The sequence below is a fragment of the Phyllobates terribilis genome, unplaced genomic scaffold (genome assembly GCF_046119375.1).
Source record: "Phyllobates terribilis strain yellow unplaced genomic scaffold, ASM4611937v1 Scaffold_12__6_contigs__length_324123572, whole genome shotgun sequence".
Taxonomy (NCBI): domain Eukaryota; kingdom Metazoa; phylum Chordata; class Amphibia; order Anura; family Dendrobatidae; genus Phyllobates; species Phyllobates terribilis.
Window position 1 is genome coordinate 43,169,947 of NW_027362772.1, and position 7,431 is coordinate 43,177,377.

Below are 7,431 nucleotides of genomic sequence, written 5' to 3' on the forward strand. Positions count from 1 at the left end.
CTGAATATTAAACGTTTTCTTCAAATTTGGGGTTCTTATAGAGGTGACATCATCTCAGACATTTGATCACCGGATTGAGGACCCAAATTCCAATATAAATGTTGGTCCCGAGGTGGGACATCTCCTGCACCATGAGGATATGACACTCTGCACTTATGTTACAATGTTCTACTATGTATAGTCTTGTATGCCTGTAACCTGAAATGTATGTGATCAATGTCAAAAAGAAATTGCATGAGAAAATGTATTAAATTTTTCAATAAAATTTAAATTATGAAAATGTTGCAATGCGAAAATAAAAAAATAACGAAAATAAAAAGAGTCATCAAATGATGTTAACTTTGGCGTTTTAAACATACTGTGCGAAAAATAATTTTTTATATAGTATCAATTATTTTATACCGTGTGGTATGATAATTAAGAGAGATGAGAGGATCAGGCAAAATTCCAATTCACCTGTTCGCATGAGTTATCCTAGCAAATTGAACTTGTGGAGAATTTATTGTCCCTTCTTATGCTAAAATTATACAACCCCTGGCAAAAATTATGGAATCACCGGGCTCGGAGGATGTTCATTCAGTTGTTTAATCTTGTTGAAAAAAAGCAGATCACAGACATGGCACAAAACTAAAGTCATTTCAAATGGCAACTTTAGGGCTAAAATAAATCAAGATAAAAAATGTGGTACTCAGTAAGGGTGATTTTTTTCAGACCAAGAAGAGGGAAAAAATTATGGAATCACTCAATTCTGAGGAAAAAATTATGGAATGATGAAAAACAAACACACAAAAGAACACTCCAATACATCACTAGCATTTTGTTGCACCACCTTTGGCTTTAACATCAGTTTGCAGTCTCTGAGGCATGTACTTAATGAGTGACAAACAGTACTCTTCATCAATCTGGCTCCAACTTTCTCTGATTGCTGTTGCCAGATCAGCTTTGCAAGTTGGAGCCTTGTCATGGACCATTTTCTTCAACTTCCACCTAAGATTTTCAATTGGATTGAGATCCGGACTATTTGCAGGCCATGACATTGACCTTATGTGTCTTCATTCAAGGAATGTTTTCACAGTTTTTGTTTTATGGCAGGATGCATTATCATCTTGAAAAATGATGTCATCATCTCCAAACATCCTTTCAATTGATGGGATAAGAAAACTGTCCAAAATATCAATGTAAACTTGGGAATTTATTGAAGATGTAATGACAGCCATCTCCCCAATGCCTTTACCTGACATGCAGCCCCATATCATAAATGACTGTGGAAATTTGCATGTTCTCTTTATAAATCTCATTGGAACGGCACCAAACAAAAGTTCCATCATCATCACCTTGCCCAATGCAGATTTGCGATTTATCACTGAATATGACTTTCATCCAGTCATCAACAGTCCACGATTGCTATTCCTTAGCCCATTGTAATCTTGTTTTTTTCTGTTTAGGTGTTAATGATGGCTTATGTTTAGCTTTTCTGTATGTAAATCTCATTTCCTTTAGGTGGTTTCTTATAGTTCGGTCACAGACATTGACTTCAGTTTCCTCCCATTCGTTCCTCATTTGTTTTGTTGTGCATTTCCTGTTTTGGAGACATATTGCTTTAAGTTTCTGGTTTTGATGCTTTGATGGCTTCCTTGGTCTACCAGTATGTTTGCCTTTAACAAACTTCCCATGTTGTTTCTATTTGGTTTAGATTTTAGACACAGCTGACTGCGCAAGAAAGAGTTTCCAGTTTGTCAGGCAGTGCTTCCAGGTGATTCATTACTTACTCCAAATGTTTCAGGAATAATCCAGTTTATTTTTATATACAAACAACGCGTTTCGGCTATACATAAAATTAGCCTTCATCAGGTAAAATCATAGTTGTCTTTTAAGGATACATTTATATAGAATAAAAAGAGGAGGAGGAACTAATCCAACCCCTCGATCAATTTTCATCAGTTTAAAACATATGTGCACTTATAGAAGGTATTAAGCAGTAAGTTAAAAGTGAACTCTATATTGATTTAGAAATGAAAAAAAAAACGTAACTGTAGCGTCGGCGTTCCTGCCTCCTGCTAGGCAGGGACACTGTTCCCCTCACCTCTCCGCTCCTTGCCCGGCGTCTTCCTCCCGCTCTGCTGGCAGCGCGCGCTCCTCCCCGGTCACCGTGCTTAGGGCGCGCGCGCGCGCTCCCCCTCTCTTAAAGGGGCCGCGCGCGCCGCCCTAAGGTGTCCCCGGCCAATGGCCGGAGGACCTCTCCATATATAAGGCACCTCCTCCAAGATGGAGGTGCCCGAGCAATGTTGTTGCAAAGCCTTCACTCTGCTTCAGCCCTCAGGTCCCATTACCAGTTACCTGCCAGTCACCTGCCAGATTCCTTCTTGTTACCTGCCAGTCACCTGCCAGATTCCTGCCTGTTACCTGCCAGTCACCTGCCAGATTCTTGCTTGATAACTGCCTGATATCCGCTTACCTGCTTGCAAGCCTGCGGTCCGGCGGTCTGCCTTCCTACACCTGTCAGTCTGTCTATGGACCAGCCTGCCCGCTCACTTGGGAGCGCTCACCTGCTATCTGCCTGCTAGCCTACCTGGAGGCTCTGCCGTCACTTGCCGTGACCACCTGCCTGTCCAGAGACTCTCGTCCGCTCACCTGGGAGCACTCACCAGCCACCTGCCTGCTGTCCTTCTACCCAGAGACTGTCCCTGTCACTTGCCGTGACTACCTGCCCTTCTACCCAGAGACTGTCCCTGTCACTTGCCGTGACTACCTGCCCTTCTACCCAGAGACTGTCCCTGTCACTTGCCGTGACTACCTGCCCGTCTTCCCTGGGAGCCACCCGCTTCCTTACAAGGACCGCCCCCTTGTATAGTTGCTCAGAGGTTCCGCCTCCCAGACCCGTTACAGTTTGCTCGGGCCATGGAACCCGGTGGCACCCTATCTCCCTCGCTCTCGGACCTATGTCATCAACTGTCCCGTCAGAGGTCCCAACAGGAGTCCATCCTGAGTCATCTGCGGAATGTCAACTCTCGCCTGGACACTCTGACTGCTCCACCAGCAACCACCGCTAGTGTCATGACTCGCAACCCGGCAGCGCCGCTGCCCACCATTACCATGGTATACTGACCCGGACCCCGGCTTTCTGCACCTACTCGCTTCAGAGGTGACCCCGCTCAAGCTCGGGGCTTCATAAACCAGTGCACCCTGCACTTTGAACTCTTGTCCCACCAGTTTATCTCCGACCGGTCCAAAGTAGCCTTTATCATGTCCCACCTCACTGGGGATGCTCTGGCTTGGCTAAATCCTCTATGGGAGAGAGGAGACCCCCTGGTGTCCGACATGCCAGCCTTTCTCATGGCTTTCCGGAAAGTCTTCGACGAACCCGGACGGAAGACCTCATCCGCATCGTCTCTGCTATGCCTCCATCAAGGAAATCTCACCGTGGGCCAATATGCCATACGGTTCCGTACCCTTGCTTCGGAGCTGGCCTGGGATAACGACGCCCTGGTGTCTGTCTTCTGGGAGGGTCTGTCCGGCCGTATTAAAGATGAACTCGCCGGTCGGGACATTCCTACCACTCTCGACGACTTAATAACACTTGCCACCCGGATTGACATCCGGTTCCAGGAGCGCGCCAAAGAGGTCACCCGTGAGAGGAGGTTTCCACGTCTAGCCCCTACCTTCCAGAAACCTGTCACTCCCTCCGTTACTCCCCAGGCACACTCACCTGAGCCTATGCAGGTCGACAAGACCAAGATGGTCAAAACCCGTCAAGACTTACGCCGTGCCGAGGGGAGCTGTTTCTACTGTGGCAGTAAGGATGGTAACTGTGCATCCGTTCCTGCCCAGAGAGGTCGGGAAATGCCTGTGTCTAGGATCGCTCAGAGAGGTCGCCCTAGACAAAAGTAAACCCTCTCCATCCCTGATGCAGTCAGTCTCTATCATCTGCGGAGAGAACCGCTATTTTGAACTGGCTCAACTTGGCTCAGGAGCTGCTGGAAATCTCATCTCTCAATCCCTGGTAGAAAAATACCGCATTCCCACCAAACCTCTGGCCGTACTGTTATCTGTTGCCGCCGTGGATGGGGGCCTCTTACCACATCCCATCCAACTCATCACCGAATCTCTAACTCTACAGGTGGGAATGCTGCATTCTGAGAGCATCTCCTTTCATGTTCTGCCTGGACTCTCTCACGCACTCTTGCTAGGCCTACCTTTGCTCCAGAAACATGCACCCGTGCTTGACTGGCAGACCGGAGTAGTCCTTCGCTGGGGACAGGACTGCCATAAGACTTGTCTAGTTCCCATTCATCCTGCTCGTCCTTCTCCTACCCCAGTCAATCAACCTGGTCTACCGGTTCCCTATTGGTCTTATGCGGATGTCTTCAATAAAAAAGAAGCAGAGACATTACCCCCTCATAGACCATATGACTGACCAATCGACCTGATACCACGCTCTACTCCTCCCCGTGGGCGTATCTACCCTTTGTCCGCTGCAGAGACCCGGTCCATGTCAGAATATATTGAGGAGAATCTGGCCTGGGGATTTATCCGGAAATCTACCTCCCCGGCGGGAGCAGGCTTCTTCTTCGTCAAAAAGAAGGACGGCTCACTCCGTCCATGTATAGATTATAGAGGCCTTAACCAGATTACAGTGAAGAATAAATACCCCCTCCCGCTCATTCCTGAATTATTTGACCGTCTGAGGGGGGCTAGAATCTTTACCAAACTGGATCTCCGTGGGGCGTATAACCTGGTCCGTATCCGTCAGGGGGATGAGTGGAAGACGGCATTCAACACCCGGGACGACCACTATGAGTACCTTGTAATGCCCTTCGGTCTCTGTAACGCTCCTGCCGTCTTTCAAGAGTTGGTCAATGACATCTTCCGTGACCTTCTCTACTCCTGCATGGTGGTGTACCTGGACAACATTTTGGTCTTCTCTCCGGACCTTCCTACTCACCGGAGGGATGTTCGTCAGGTCCTGCTCAGGCTCAGGCAGAACCACCTCTACGCTAAATATGAGAAGTGCATCTTTGAGCAGACCTCTCTTCCATTTCTGGGCTACATAATCTCTCAGACCGGCCTACAAATGGATCATGAGAAACTGTCTGCCATCCAGAAGTGGCCCCGACCAGAGGGGTTGAAGGCTATTCAGCGGTTCCTGGGCTTTGCCAACTATTACCGCCTCTTCATATCGCACTTCTCTTCCCGGACTGCCCCTATTTCTGCGCTCACCTGTAAGGGTACTAATCCCAGAGAATGGCTGCCCGAAGCTGAGGAGGCCTTTTTTTCCTTAAAAGAGGCTTTCTCCTCTGCTCCGGTGCTCCATCGTCCGAACGGCACCAAACAATTCTTCCTGGAAGTTGACGCTTCCTCCTCCGGAGCCGGGGCGGTACTTACCCAAAAGTCATCTTCCGGAAGAATGGTAACCTGCGGTTTTTTCTCCAAACTCTTCTCGCCTTCTGAGCGCAATTATTCTATAGGAGACCGAGAATTATTGGCCATTAAGCTGGCACTGGAGGAGTGGCGTTACCTGCTCGAGGTGGCTCTTCACCCGGTTATAATTTACACAGACCACAAGAACTTGGCCTATCTCCAGAACGCCCAGAGACTTAACCCGCGCCAAGCCCGGTGGTCCTTGTTTTTTGCCCGCTTTGATTTCGTTCTTCATTTTCGCCCGGCTGACAAAAACATCAAAGCTGACGCCTTGTCCCGATCCTTCCTGGTGTCTGATCTTGAGGAGGAGCCTAAACACATCATCGATCCCGCCAGAGTAATGCAGGTGGCCCCCGTGAGTCTAAATCGTCTCCCTCCCGGTAAGACGTTCGTAACGGTACCTGATCGGGAGAAGATCCTACACTGGGGTCACTCGTCTAAGCTAGCTGGCCACGCCGGTCAGAAAAAGACCCTCCAGCTTATTACCCGGCACTACTGGTGGCCTACCCTGCACAAGGACGTAATAGACTTTGTTTCTGCCTGTGTGTCCTGCGCCCGCAACAAGGTTCCGAGACACCTGCCAGCCGGTCACCTCCTTCCTCTTCCATTACCTGCTGCCCCCTGGCAGCATATAGCTATGGACTTCATAACTGATCTCCCTGTCTCTGCCGGTTGTACGGTCATTTGGGTGGTTGCTGACCGCTTTTCCAAAATGGCTCATTTCATTCCCCTGCCTGGCCTCCCGTCTGCACCCGAGCTGTCTAAAACTTTATCCGCCACATCTTCCGTCTCCATGGCCTGCCCCTCACATCGTGTCGGATCGTGGGGTTCAGTTCACCTCACGCTTCGGGAGAGCCACATGTAAGCTGCTAGACGTCACCCTGGACTTCTCCTCCGCTTACCACCCGCAGTCCAATGGTCAAGTGGAGCGGATCAATCAGATCCTGACCAGTTACCTCCGGCACTTCGTTAATGCCCACCATTCAGACTGGGTGGATCTCCTACCATGGGCCGAATTCTCTTACAATAATCACGAGACCGAATCTTCCTCCAAATCCCCGTTTTTTGTAGTCTTCGGTCAGCATCCTGGGATCCCATTTCCCGTCTCCACCTCGGTGGACAATCCGGCTGCGCAATCTCTCGTTAGCATATTTTCCTCCATTTGGGAGAGTACCCGATCTGCACTCCTTCAGTCGTCCGAGCGGATGAAAAAACACGCTGACAAAAGACGCCTGGATCCTCCACAATTCCGTCCTGGAGATAAAGTCTGGCTCTCGTCCAAGTATGTCCGGCTCAAGATTCCTTCGTACAAGTTAGGGCCTCGGTTCATCGGCCCACTGGAGGTTATCAAACAGATCAACCCGGTGGCCTATAAATTGAAACTCCCGGCCATCTTGGGGATGCTTAACTCCTTCCATGTATATCTCCTCAAACCAGTGGTACTTAACTCTTTTTCCAAGTCTACAGGTACGCCTCCTGCTCCGGTTTCCGCTGAAAACGAGTTTGAGGTACAGAACATTCTGGCCACCAAAAGGGTAAGAGGAAAGACCTTTTTTCTAGTAGATTGGAAGGGGTTTGGTCCTGAGGAGAGAACGTGGGAGTCCCGGGAGAACATCCATGCCCCTCTCATCCTTGGTAAATTTCTCTCTGGCCTAAAAAGGGGGGGGCCTAAAAGGGGGGGTACTGTAGTGTCGGCGTCCCTGCCTCCTGCTAGGCAGGGACGCTGTTCATCTCACCTCTCCACTCCGTGCCCGGCGTCTTCCTTCCGCTCTGCTGGCAGCACGCGCTCCTCCCCGGCCACTGTGCTTAGGGCGCGCGCGCTCCCCCTCTGTTAAAGGGGCCGCGCGCGCCGCCCTAAGGCGTCCCCGGCCAATGGCCGGAGGACCTCTCCATATATAAGGCACCTCCTCCAAGATGGAGGTGCCCGAGCAATGTTGTTGCAAAGCCTTCACTCTGCTTCAGCCCTCAGGTCCCGTTACCAGTTACCTGCCAGTCACCTGCCAGATTCCTTCT